Source organism: Macrobrachium rosenbergii, chromosome 41 (assembly GCF_040412425.1).
Source record: "Macrobrachium rosenbergii isolate ZJJX-2024 chromosome 41, ASM4041242v1, whole genome shotgun sequence".
NCBI classification, from domain to species: domain Eukaryota; kingdom Metazoa; phylum Arthropoda; class Malacostraca; order Decapoda; family Palaemonidae; genus Macrobrachium; species Macrobrachium rosenbergii.
This window is the reverse complement of record NC_089781.1, coordinates 1459397-1474396: the sequence shown is the minus strand read 5'-3', so window position 1 is coordinate 1474396 and position 15000 is coordinate 1459397. Positions and strand designations below refer to the sequence as shown.

The following is a 15000-nucleotide window of genomic DNA, read 5'->3' as shown; positions in this document are numbered from 1 at the left end:
TGCATTTTATTTATTAGTTACCAGAATGTATAGATTTCATGTTCATGGTTTTGTGATTTAAATGCTTCGGTATATATGAATCATATTTTGCCAAATGAGTTTTAGCTTCTAAATTTTTCGTTTCTTTCGAGCATGGCATTCCATTTGAGTCGAACTTCAATTTTCAGAGAATTGCTAGGATATTTCATCAATTTTGTTAAAAATTCTAAATTAACCTGCTTTAGATATATATATATATATATATATATATATATATATATATATATATATATATATATATATATATATATATATATATATATATATAAAATTACATGTATATATTTATATATGTCCCTTTTTTTGGCAAAGTATCGAATGCGCATTATTTTCAAATATTTGAGGTACCGCATTAACTGTGATTTTTAAATTGTCTTTCTGTTTCGGTCAAGTATCTGGAAGGCAATGAAGAAAAATCACCGTCAATGCGGTTGCCTCAAATAATTGAAATAAGGGCATTCGACCCTTAACCAAAAAAAGGAACTATATATATATATATATATATATATATATATATATATATATATATATATATATATATATATATATATATGTGTGTGTGTGTGTGTGTGTGTGTGTGTGTGTGTGTGTGTGTGTGTCTGTCTGTCTGTCTGTCTGTGTGCATTACTGAATAATAACGTTTGTGTGCCAGACACTTCCATGAAAGTACAAGCAAGGTAATAAAGGAGAGACACTAGACAGCAGTTTCATAGATCGTACTCATATCACAAGAGGCAAAGATTTTTATCCCATATTATAAGCTTCAGTAAGTATAGTCAGCCCCACCCGTTGATAAAAATGTCAAAGGCCCTAGGAATGCGTAGGAAGAGAAAGAATCCGTAAGTCAAAGTTGGAAAGGGCGCAGATAGACGCATCATTTTCTAAACATCAACAGTAAGAGGCTAAACGCATGCTATCAAGCGTCAGGTAAGCCCGTGATTGTAGCATAGATAGGCGTCAGCAGTTTTTCTATAAGACAAACCTAATGTTAAAAGGAAATCAAGATATGACTCGTGGATTAAACTGACCTTGAACAACGTCGACAATATTGAAGAAAACTCTTAAGAAATTGACAATAAAATACGACCTTGGTGGGCGGAAAGAAAGTTCAAAGCAATAGTTACGACACTGCATCCCTCCTTTCAAAAAAAAAAAAAAAAAAAAAAACACCGCACTGCGGTCAAGCAAAACGAATTGCTTTAATATGTATTTTGACCTTTACGGGAAAGCTTGTGGAATTGGATTTGGAATTTCCATCTACATATTAGTTTAATTCCTATAATTTTTTAAGGGATTTTAATAATTAGAAAACAGTTGCTCCAGAAGTTCCAGAAAGTTCTCTGGTTGTGCTTAGGAATTTTAGGCAATGGCTGAAGTAAGGACCACAGCGTGTCACTCGAGAGAGACGACTACCTCCTGCTCAAAAAAAAAAAAAAAAAAAAATCTCTGGTAGCATCTCTTCACGAAACCCTTTTAGAAATCGAACAGGATTATCTCGGTACCTCAGCCTTGCTCATGGTATGGACTTTTAAAGCTAATAGCTGCCTAGAATATGGTCCCGAGACCCTGAACTAGAAAACTGGAGAACCTGCATCTGGGCATTCAAGGATACCTAAGTGTTGAAAGATAATGCACTTGAAAAAGTAGCTTTATGTGGAAAACAGTAGTGCCACCCAAGAGAGGGAAATGGTGACAATTTAACTTGCATGAACTATGCCTAAGTCCTGGATAGAAACGAAATAAAAATAAGAAAAAGATTAAATAAGAAGGTTGCATTTTTTGCCATATAAAACCAAAGTTATCCAGGTATGTTTACCACGATAACCCAGTTAGGATTAACGCTCCTGTTCTGTTTGTATTGCTGAAGAGCAGCATTCCAACCACGGTTTACCTGAAGGAAAAAATAATGTTTTTGAACGGACTATTCACCTTCAAGTCATCACATCAGTGATACGGGTTTTCACAAAGTTCAGATCACGACAAAATAAGGTATAATCCCTTTAGAATGTTCAGAGTAAAATCCCCCATATATGACAGATATGTCATAGTGGATCCGAGCGCATTGTAAGATGGACGTGAAAATCTCCCACGTAAAGGTGTTAGGTCAAGGCTGTGTGGATTTCAGAGACTTTCGTCTGCTATCAAGACAAGCATTCACAAAAAAATAATTGTTCGTGTGGACTGATTCGGCATTCACAACATGGCCGTAGGTAGGCATTGACACTGGTTGGTTTGTGTAAGAGCCATTACAAAACCAAGGGAAAACAGAGGTACTGGGTAGACGGTAAATATTGTTGGTGGTAGCTATATGGAGACTGCGTTATGTGAGGGTGCAATAATTGTGTCAATGCAGTCACTGTCACCTTCGGTATCTTTAGAGTAAAGAAAGGTATCTTCATATTTTAGATCCAAAAAAGCGTATGATGGAGAATTGCAGTATTTTTCAATACAAGCTAATTTGTAAAGGAAGATAGTGTATAATCTGTCGGAGAGGTATTGAAATATGTACATTATGCATTCCACGAAAAAATATTCTGATTCTAATGTATTTGCATATTGGGGTAATTAAAAAAATTCCTTCTGATACTGAAATATACCTTTCCATTCAAACCCTTAAGCATTGCAGCTATCCATTCCTTTGTCTGTGAACTACCCACCATGAACGTCTAACAGTAAAAGGGAAAATATAGCAGAGATCTGTGACTGATATTAAAAAAAAAAAAAAATCAGGGGAAAATGACAAAATCATGCCAAGAAGATCCGTCTCCATTAGCACTTACAAGGCCTGAAACCCTTTTGCAAAAATTTTTAGTCTTAATTATAATGATTTAATGAGGTAACCTTTTCATGCTTATGAGCCAGTGGTATGTTTTTTACTCTCTCTCTCTCTCTCTCTCTCTCTCTCTCTCTCTCTCTCTCTCTCTCTCTCTCTCTCTCTCTCGCGCAGGTGGAAAATCTGATTTACTTTTTCTCCACTGTTTTCCCATTTTTACTCGGTCTGAGCGCCGTGGGGTAGCTGACGAATGAGAATTCTGTTCGAATTATGAGCATTTTTATGATAATTTTTTGCACTTTTTTCAGTTAACTAGGTAAGCGGCCGTCGTGTGTCCGCCTGTCTCAGTAGCTTTGCCGTTTATTTTCCTTTGTGCGACAAAGGAGACTTTGGTGAATTAAAAATGAACTCCTGACTCAAATGATGTTTTGTGCGTATTTCTTATTTTTTTTATATGCGTTTCTGTTAGGTCAGGTTTCCTCATTTTTTTTTCGTTTTTTGTTTTTGAAAATTTTTTGAAGTATAAGGAGTATAATCCAAATGAGGGTGGCTGCAAAGATTTGGAATATATATATATATATATATATATATATATATATATATATATATATATATATATATATATATATATATATATATATATAAGATAGTGCCACGAAGGAAAGTGAAACGACGGAGTGGTGCGAGGCCTTTCGACTTACTGTCCTTTACTTACCAGACTGATAGAAATATAAAAATAAGTTTACAAAGAAGGCTCGTGTAAATGACAGACGGGGATTATAAAGGAAAATATGTACTTGGAATCCAACACAGTCTTTGTAAACTTATTTTTAGATTTCTGTCAGTCTGCTATGTAAAGGACAGTAAGTCGAAAGGCCTCGCACCACTCCGTCATTTTACTTTCCTTCGTGGCATTACCTTTATTTATATATTCATCACGTTCCATATTTTCGTGATTCATTTATATATATAATATTATATATATTTATATTTATATATATATATATATATATATATATATATATATATATATATATATATATATATATATATATATACTGTATATATGTGTGTTTTGTGTGTGTAATGCATCTATATTCCATTTTTTTAATATTTTCAAATATTGGATACGATATTTCATTTTCTGGCAGTGCACATTTCATATATAATGTGGATACGTCGAGTGTAGAGAGTATAATTCATTTACATCATTGTTTTATCAATAATCGGATGAATACGCTTATTTTTTCGGGTAAAAATAGCAGCTGAATTAGCAAACCAAATTTTTTTTTTCATATTAGGACAAAGAATTTCACAGAACAACGGTATAATTTCTTTTTCACTATTTTTCGCTACATTTTTGCCACGCGTTTTTATTCTTTTTTTATCGAGATTTTACAGTAGGAATTGTTGTGTGTGCCTGTCGGCGCTAATAAGTTATCTTTTCCCCAGATGCTTAATGTACAGTACGGTTAGACTATTTGCTTTTGCATTAAAAGCTAGGAAATTTTTAAATTATACTCTAAATAAATACACAGACACACACATATATAATAATAATAATAATAATAATAATAATAATAATAATAATAATAATAATAATAATAATAAGCCATATCCCCTTGGAACGTATTTTTTTTGAAGGAGAAATTCTTAAGTTTACGTGTATTTTACTTACAAAAGATGAGGTTGCAAGCCTCACACCCGTATAACATTGCTATCGATATCTCCTGAATTCAATGTCTCATTATCTAGGACGCTTTCAAAAATTGAACTTTTCTAAGGACGAAATGAGATTGCTAAGTGGTTTTAATAAAGAAACGTTTATAAGGGGAAAAATGTAAGTAAATTGTATGAATTTTTTAAAGACTAGACGATGATTAAAAGAAAAATTCATATTATTGAGGGAAATTGCACCCGAGAGAGAGAGAGAGAGAGAGAGAGAGAGAGAGAGAGAGAGAGAGAGAGAGAGAGAGAGAGAGGTGTTAGCTGGAACAAATCTTGTTGGACAAATAGAACAAGGCTATCTAGATTGGCCTCTGCATTTTGTGTCCTGTTTCTTGTCTAGAGAGGTCAGCAGAGTTAACGTCACCATGCCCTCTTTCAATTTAGAAATTCCGGTATGAAACATCAATTCCAAAATAATCTTATGCATCTGAGAAAGATTTACTCTTTTTTACTGGAGAATCACCTTTTTTGAATTGCATCATATTGTCTGTGGGTCGCATTTTTTTTAATTGACTCATACTCTCTGTGGATTATGTATTTGGAAACTGGGTTGTACTTCTTGGGGTGATGTTTTTTGGAAATTGGATTTTACTCTCTTTACTTCCTGTTTTTTGGAAACTGGATCATACACTCTCTCGGGATCATGTTTTGGGAAACTGGATCGTACCACATGTGTATGAAGTTTTTGAGAATGGAATTAGTCTTTGTGGATCCTGTGTTTGGAAACTGGATCCTACCGTCTTTGTAGAACGGAATGGTTTGCTGTTGATTCTATGCGTTACGATATTTTTTACCTAACTTTCATTTTCGATAACGGAAACTTTTAGTATCAATGGATTATTTTGGACATGATTTACATTTTTTTAATCAAGAATTGCTTGGATTTCAAGGTTAGAACACTTTATTTAAATGTACATGTATTGCTTACCAGTTCGTTTACATAATTAATTATTCAGCTGTGGCATTTGTTTATTATGACTAGTTATGTCCTAATGAATCTCATTTCACAGTGTGTTCTCTTAAAAAAAAAGATGGGGGCCTTGTCAGAGAAGTATTGAGGATGTAACAGGATATTTTGTTAAAAAGTTAACTATTATGCGAAGGGCAAATTGTATATGAAATTTATACTTTGTTCATATTAATGATGTTATTTCCTTTGTGCAGATAGGTCATTTTAAACGCTTTTGTATAATGCTTTTTTCGTCTGTATAGTGACTGTGCTTAGCAGAATCACAGTGCTGTGTATTAAAATGATTTCGTCTATGTTTTGTAAAATGTTTTTGCAAAATAAGTTTGTCTGTGCATAGTAAGATCAGTTGGTGTGGGAAGCGCCTATTCCTAGAAGAGATGCGTCTCATCTATCATAAAGAGTGGGTCGGGTGGCACTTGGTGTTGCGGTCACTCAATGAAAATTCCATCGGGCATTTGGCACGTGATGTATCACCGCCGGATGATGAGGGTCATTCGATAATGCAGGCAAGTGATGAACGACCCAGTGCCGACCAAACTGAACTGACGGCGAGGAAAGCCTTAACTGGCCTTACCAAATCGCCGCACAATACACCCAATGAAGGGTTGCGGGGACAATGTCGCCACTTGATGATGGGTGGCTTTTTCCCCTCACAATAACAACCTTCTGGTGGGTAGTGTTTGGCCCACAATGGTGACGTCACCGGTTGACAGTGTGGCTCCGCCCTTTCGGCCCCTCCCACTACTTTCCCCCTCTTATTCTCGCCTTTCCTTGCTTTTCCCTCCCCCCTCCCCCGTTCCCTCTACTCTTCCCTCACAGGCGCCACCCTCTCTTCTTCTTCTCCCCTCAATATGGCTAATTAAACAGGCGACGGTCGCTCAAATCTGGCCCAATCCCTGTGATTCATCATTTCCATCGAGCCCTCATCATCTCGCTTTTCTCCTTTCGTCATTATTCCGCAGTTAGTGCAATCATCATCACTTTTTCTGTCTCTGTCTATTCATTTCCCATTCCTCCGATCTTTTATTTCAAAGTGATAATCATTTGTTCCTCACATCAGTAGCAGAGCATTTATAACTTCTCTTTTGGCATTTCCCGGGTCCTGGGGGATACCAAATTTGCATTTTAAAGTTGCATTTATCATCGGCCGTAAGTGTAGTTCTATCATTCGCTCATTTTCTGTGTATTTTATTCCACAGTTACGATTGAGTGGCCATTCCGTGCTCTTTAGGAGTTGCAGCGCTTGGTCCGTTAAGCAGCAAAGCCCTTTTTATTTCCATCTGGGATCGTTTTACATTATGCGAACTCTTTTTTTTTATCGTTTCGATTATAGAGACGACAAAGAATGCATTCTCTGTCACGATTTTCATCATATTTTGCCATTATCATTGTTGAAAAAGGGATTGTGACCCATAGCCCTACCGTGATCTCAATTTTAATGGACAGACGAGTGTTTTCCGTTGGGTTTCCCGCCTAAATTCATCCAATGATAGATGGCATCCTCAGGAAAGTGGTCAGTTCTTGCTCTAAAACTGAAAAATAGCTACATTGCGATAGGCGGGTGGGTCGTAGAACGTTATAAATATAAAACCAGATGGATGGGTTCACAAAACTTTATAGATAAATAGATATGACTTTATGGACAGCAACCCTATGGATGAATGAATAGATAAAGTTCTGTAGGTGGAAAACATTGATGGCTGAATACATAAAACTAGATAGATTGATATATGAAACTTTATCCATAGAAAAAGAGATGGGAAGATGAACAGATAGAACCTGGAAGATATAAAAAAAAAAAAATTGTTAGAGGGAAGGATAATGAGCAAATAGATGTATCTGTAGTTTTTAGAGATACTGAAATCTATTTCCTGCTGAGAGCTTGCGGGCTAAAATAATCATGCATTGCGGGCGGTATACGTTGTCTGTAATTATATGTTGTTGCGACGCCATTATGTATAAATCAATCTATCAGTCAGTTACCCGTTGTTAGGTGTAAAAATGGAGTGAATGGAGGATCGTTCATTTGCACGAGAAGTGAGTTAATGCGTTTATAAAAATTCACTGGGAAAATTGCTTGAATACTTCAGCGTCACGAAATGGCGTCCCAGCGGCGCTGGTCATCTTCCTAGAGAATGCAAGAGTTTTGCGCTGAGAAACGATGAAGGAGAATTCTCTCTCTCTCTCTCTCTCTCTCTCTCTCTCTCTCTCTCTCTCTTTAACCCTCAGAATGGTAATGAGGCAGCTATTTATCGATATGATGATGGCAATAATTTAATTATGTAATTGAATTTATTCAGGAACATGCATATTTTCAAATTCCGAATTGATGTCGGCAATTTCATTGGTTTTAATTTTTTGGTCTCAATACATTGTCGCATATTTTGTCGTTAATTCATTTGTGAATTAAGGACAAAAATACGACAACGAGTTTTCTCGTTCCTTTATTTCATTCAAGTTGTTTTTTCTAGCTTATGTTAAAGTTGATATGGTTCTTCACGATGACCGGGTAATTATTGTGAGGGCTTAATCTTTTTCCTTGAGCCTTACTAATAATTTATCCATGAAAGGTTTAAAATTAGGATTTATACACTGTCCATATATAATGTGCGATTCTTCACTGATTTGTTCCGTATAAGCGCAAAAATGCACTTGGAAAGTTACTTCCGTTTATTCTAATAGTTCACAATAGTTAACGTTAACAAGAGGATAGATTTGTTAATAAGTCAAGACTGAGTATTACTTTCCAAGAATATTCTGTTATATTCTTTTCTCTGAACCTTGCAACTCAATTCTGATATTTTTTCCTTTTAGAAAATGAATTTTATTTTTTTTAGACCTCCTTCTCCTTTGCAGTAGAAACGTCTTTTACAACTTGGTTTTCATCTGGAGTTTTAAAGCCTCCAATAGACTGCTCACAGGTCGCGAAAAACTCCATTTCCATTCCCGAGTTGGAAAGTTCTCGCCATTTTTCCAAACATTCTCACAGCGTTTATGACATTATCGGGTTTATGGCTTCTCTTTTACATGGCATTCAAATGCAGTATGTAATGAGTGGGATTACAAGTTGGTGCATTCTGCCCGCTATGGTCGACTCCCCCCCCCTTTTTTTTGTATTCCCTTACTCCTACCCCTACCCCTATACCCTTCCTTCGTACCTCCTCACGCAACTGAAATTTGCCGGGATCTTTTTTGGTATTGGGTTTGGCATACCACCAAAAGCTCCCCGGAGGGATCCCTATTGTTTTACTCCATTCGACCCGAAGGCCAAATATCGCGCTCTTGGAGGAGACACACAATGGCTCCCCGAAGCCCATCTCTCTCTTGCTCTTACTCAGATGATAATGACTCTCTCTCTCTCTCTCTCTCTCTCTCTCTCTCTCTCTCTCTCTCTCTCTCTCTCTCTCTCTCTCTCCCCTCGTGTGTGCATTGGAAGCACACTGCTGAAAATAGGTTTCCGGTTTTCGTGTTAGTTATTACTGACCCAGAACATCCTTTTGTCGGAGTGGTTCTCATGTTAGTGGGTTTTGTATAGGCGCTGAAATTTTTCGCGTTTTCCGGTGATTGTAAAGCGTCAGTGGATTTTGTCATCATTGAATATTGATTCATACGATTTATTTCTTACTTTTTACCTCAGGTTTAACACGAAAGCTTGTGAGCACTATGAAATAATGTTAGTCGTTTAGATTTGTTTTAGAACCTTGAGTAATGATCAATCCAGTTGCTTACTTTAGAAGTCGAGTGAAGGCTTTGCTTCCAAGCATCATGCCCTTACAGCAGTAAATAGATATCTTATGAGTGTTTTTGGAAGTGGAAAGTGATTACGGTACAATACTTTAAAGTTCTATTATTATTGTTGTTACTTTTGTGGACACGACCTCGAAGTCTGGCAGGATCAGTGTACAGTACATGACCACAGAACCATGGGAAACCTTACCTTCCCCCTCCCCCTTCAAGGTCTATGTCACATCCACGCACATAGGCCAGACAACCATCAACTGCCTGCAGTTCGTGTTAGGTGTTCTTATTTGTGCAAGCTTATTAAGAGAAATAAATAAAGACGAAGTCAAACGACGGAGTGTAACGTATTTTCTCAAGCACGCAGACAGCAGATTTGAGCTTTTCTTTTCCGGTCGTTATGCTTAGATCTAATGCGTTTGCATCTTGATTTTAGCTCCTGCATTCTGAATCTGTTATCTGCATATCGTCTTTTGCTTTATTTTTATAACTTCATTAGTGTTTCCTATTTAGTGTTGTTTGTATAAAGAGGGTAAGCGACTGATGTTGATAATTGGGGAATTTTTTTGTTACCGATGGCCCATGACCACTCATACTTTCATCTTTACTGTGAATGGGACTGGCAAGACTTAGCAACAATAACAACATCATCATATGACAGGAAGATTGACACGTAAGCAGATGTAATACTGACCATGATATTTGATAAATGAAATCTACCTCAAAATTCTTACCCTTTAAAGATGTCGACTTCCTTGGTTGAAAGACTTGATCCAGGGCAAGATTGAGCAAGTTTCCGTAGCGTTTATCCTACCGTCTCTCTCTGCCCTCCGTGTCGAAGAATTTCTAATCATTCCAGACTGAAAATGAGGTTAATTAAGAGAAAATCCCCTTCATTTTATGAGATCGTTTGGGATTAGCTGAACTTCTTCCTCAGAAAGACCTAATGGGGTTAGGATTCCTTCGAAAGAAAAGATTAAACTTGGTAAGGAAGGTTGGAAATATTACTCTCTCTCTCTCTCTCTCTCTCTCTCTCTCTCTCTCTCTCTCTCTCTCTCTCTCTCTGCGTAGGTACTGACTAGTATCGGAGGTATGTCATTGGTGTTTTTAATGAGTGTCTGTGTATGTATGTATGTGTGTATAAACCAAAGGCAACAGTCCCCGCGACGGCCATTTTCTATGATTATATTGTTACTGTTTCTTTACGCATTATTTATATACGTATTTGTTAGTTTTTCTTTATTCATTTCAGTAGTTTTCTTTTAGCTTTCTAAAGTAAATATAAATACTTTCGATCTCCCTAGCTGAGGAATCACCAGAAGTCCACATCACCATAATGTAATAGTGAATAGACACCATGATCAGTATTGCTCGATGGAATAGTAGCAATAGATTGGACAGTGAGTAGAATGAGATGGGTTGTGCGAGCGGAATCCGACATCAGCCTTTAAATTCTGCAAATACTGCGTTCCAGTATTCATGCTGCAATAAGCCTGTACAGGTAGATCACAGGATATGTCCGACAGAGTAAATTCCAAAGTCATGTTCGACCCATGTTGTCCTTGTGTACTGAATCTCATGCTTCGTCGTATTAATGGATCCAGTTTTTACATTTTTTTTTTCTTTTCCATTTCCAAGTAAAGTAATATATCCCAGATTCAGGTTTTTTGCCCTTATTGTTAACTGGCTTTGTTCTTTCCCACCGTATGGCTATACCGCTCTCTTTCCCATTTTTTTTTTTTTTTTTTTTTTTTTTTTTTTGAGGGGTAGGTTCCCATCTTCCATACGTCGTGTTTTAAGCCGACAAAAAAGAGGGGGTTTTTACGCTCTTGCTATGGCAAGACGATTAACTTGGGAAGCTTTTTATGTTTGAGTTAATGAATGTAGAGCATTTTTACCTCATATTACTCTCTGAGAAAATTAAGGTTTATATCATAGCTTAGCGAATGTGAATAAAATTGTCGAATTATTTATGCACCGGCGCATAGTCCTTTTGTTTCATTTTAATTAATTTTTTTCTCTCTGAACTTTACTCCGTTTCAACATTTTTCGTTATTTTTCGCGAGTTTACCCTTAGTATTTTTCGTCATAAATGATTTTTACTGACATCTATATCCGCCATTCTTAATAATCATCAAATTTTATTTTTCCCTCTGTTATTTCCACTCTTCTTAATTATATAATATTTAAACTTTTTAGTAAGATCCATTTTCGCCATTCTGATTTAAACTTAATCAGGTTTCGCTCTTTCTTGTCGAACGTTTTTTTTTTTTTTTTTTTTAATTTTCCGTATTCAGTATTTGTCCTTTTCAGTGCTTTCATATTTAATGATAATCTCACTTTAAGCCCGTCGTCCCTCAGAGGACTCGCTCTATTATTTTCGATTTTTATTTCAAACTTCATTACCGAATTTTGCCTCCGGCGTTATCTGCCGTAGAACTCATTATTTTCAACGACCAGAAAATAATTAAAACGATAAAAAAGAGAGATATAGTTGATTCGGCTTCCCAAAAGCCTGATGATGCTGATGAAGCGTCCCCCACATCATAAATCGTAATTGTGTTTGTCTTTGTGCCTCAGGACGCGGCAAATGCGCTTCATTAAGATTCATCTCTGATGACGCAGTTTTAGTCTAGACGTTTGAAAGGTGCTGCAGTACTTCTTTAAATCTTGTTTAAATATATATATATATATATATATATATATATATATATATATATATATATATATATATATATATATATATATATATAATATAAGATATATATATATATATTATATATATACATATATAATATATAATATACTGTATATATATTTACATATATACATATAAATATATTATATATATATATATATATATATATATATATATATATATTTATATATACATACATACATACATACATACATACATACATACATACATACATACAGAAACGAGAGAGTTTATGATAGTGAACAGAAGCTGCCAAGACTGGTAAACGGTTAAAAAGTGTTTGTAAGTAAAGAAGCAGAGAGTGAATGTTGGTCAAAGTAAGGTAACGAGAATGATTAGAAGCCTGTAAGGTAAAGAAGTGAACGTCAGAGTGAATGGTAGAAAAATCCGTGTGCTTGGCTGGTAAGACTCTACTTTGAGGAAGTTAATTTGGGATGTTGAATAAGAATAGGAGAAAAAGATAGAAGCTGCTGAGGTGAACTACTTGTGTAGTAAATGTAGAGTAGATTGAGATGGAACGACGTACAGGTACGAAGATGCTGCAAAAAAGATAAGAATATTTGAAAAGATTGATAAAAACCTTTTAAGGTGGTGTAGTTACGTGGAGAGAATGAAGGACATTAGATTTGTAAAATGTAAATAATTTGGAATGTTTATGTGGAATGAGAGGAAGGCGATAAATACAATGTGGGCCGTGTGATATGGAGTGGGTGTGGGAACGGAAGGGCCTAAATGTGCTGGAAATGTTTGTAAGATAGAGAAATGGTTCATCTTGTGTAGGATGAGCCGTCATGTTGCTGATGAGTCTTATGTGTAGGAATATGAGGTAGGTTAAGGGAAAATTAGAAGGTGAACGTGGCAATGATTGGCATTTAGTTTTTCTCCAAAGCCACCCCTTATACATACACACACACACACACACACACACACACACACACACACATATATATATATATATATAATCTGTATATAAGAATATACATACATTTGAATCTGTTGCAAGAATATACATACATTTGAATATTTCATTTATATATATACATTTATATATATACATACATACATACGTATATATATATATATATATATATATATATATATATATATATATATATATATATATATATATATCACTCTACGAATGCTAAGATCCTTCCAGCTTACCGAACGGTAGTAAAAGAACTAGTAAGAAATGTCTGTGAATTGTAGAAGCAACCTTATGAAATTCTGGTGTGTAAGACAATTGTACACAAAGTATCTCCTAATGATATTAATTCTGGATTTTTGTTATCTCCACCTGGTGTACTTCTTGCAACATCCGTTATTCCTTCCTCTGCTTCATTAAATTTTCTCTTTTCTACTTTTCCTTCTCCCGGGTTTTCTCCTCTTGCATGTGCACGAAGCAGGTCTCTCTCTTTCCTCCCTCCACCGTCATCCCACCTCATTGATATTCATCCAATTACACAGCGAATATTTTCAATCAGGGCGATCATCCGATGGGTACGCTTTGGACACGCACCCTCTACTTCTGTACACTTCTTGCGGCCCCCTGCCAGGCTCTCTTCTAGTCCCCATCCTCTCCATATTTGTGCCCCCTCCCTTCTCCACTATGGGTTCTACTTCGTTAGGCGTCTATGGCCCGCTTCTTCGTAAAGGATGGCGATATTGTATATTACGCTCTAAAGTTTAAGCCTTCTTAGGTCTAACAAGGGGAGGAATTTTTTTCACTAGGTGTGATTTCAACTCTCTCTCTCTCTCTCTCTCTCTCTCTCTCTCTCTCTCTCTCTCTCTCTCTCTCTCTCTCACACACACACACACACACACACACACACACACACACACACACACACACACACACCCGCTGGATAGTTGGTCTAAACATTGTAAGATATTCATTACGTCTGAAAAGGAAACGTTCTTACGTACGGGTTCACTCTCTGAGGGGGGTTGGTTTGTAAATATAATCAATGAACAATAACGTCCTTATTTTCTTTCCTTAGCGTATTGTGCTTTCCTTTATCTTTTGCTTCAGAACATATATCGCACATCCCACACTTTGTGCCCCAATATTAGTTTTTATTATCTAATACCTTTGCTTTGTCTGGGTGGTAATTTCAATTAGAAATGCCGTTGTTCAGTAGTCGTCACTGCTCAGGCTGAAGGTTATCTCGAGCTGCATTCTCGTGCAAAGACACAGTATTTATACCTCGGGTGCCACGTATTAAAGAAAAAGGTCAGACTCATCCTCATTCGTGCTTTCGAGATCCCAAAGTAAAAGCAACGTCTACAGAACTAAGAAAATTGATATTGTAAAGGAAAGCGTCTGCCAGACTCGCCAAGCAAGAACATCTTGGACGGTTGGGTGAAGTGAGATGAAATGCGCATGATAATCAATTTTCTCGCTCACTCCCTTGATTTCTGGGGCCTCATTGCTGCGTACTTTTAATGTCTGTTGCAGGCACCACTAACACTTGTTTTCTTTTGACAAGTCTCATATGGTAATACTAACTGGCAGCGAAGGATATCATCACTTCGCTCTCTCTCTCTCTCTCTCTCTCTCTCTCTCTCTCTCTCTCTCTCTCTCTCTCTCTCTTGTTTGACGTCGATGATGTTGTCAAATGATTGAGTACTGATTGTACCTATTGATCATTGTTGTAAACAATCTTATTTTTAATTCTTTAGTAATATTATTTGGCCTAATACAATAATTCTGTAGCTTTTTATATGACTCGTTATAAATTTATTCCTGCATTTATAACTTTTGACTGTTCACGTATGACCCGGTACCCAGGTCTGCAATGGCGAACAGCAATTAACTGGAGTTGTGTGTTGAAATATTTGTTCATGCGACAAAATCCAGTTTTATTGCCATGTAATTGCCTTATGCCTTTGACACGGTGTTAATTTGAGAAGTGTTTTACATTGTGTCGTATTTACAGTGCTAGAATGGTCGCGGAATTCTCTTCATAGGTGCTGTTCAAAGGGCGTTTCACCGTGATTTGTTTGTTTGGTGGTTCTCCTGCCTCCATTTTT

At 36.3% G+C, this 15000-nt stretch overlaps 1 protein-coding gene across 1 annotated transcript in view; it reads left to right on the top strand.

Annotated features, from left to right (window-relative positions):
* Lac (Lachesin) overlaps positions 1-15000 on the top strand; it is a 396064-nt gene that overhangs the window by 190046 nt on the left and 191018 nt on the right. The window lies entirely within an intron of this gene.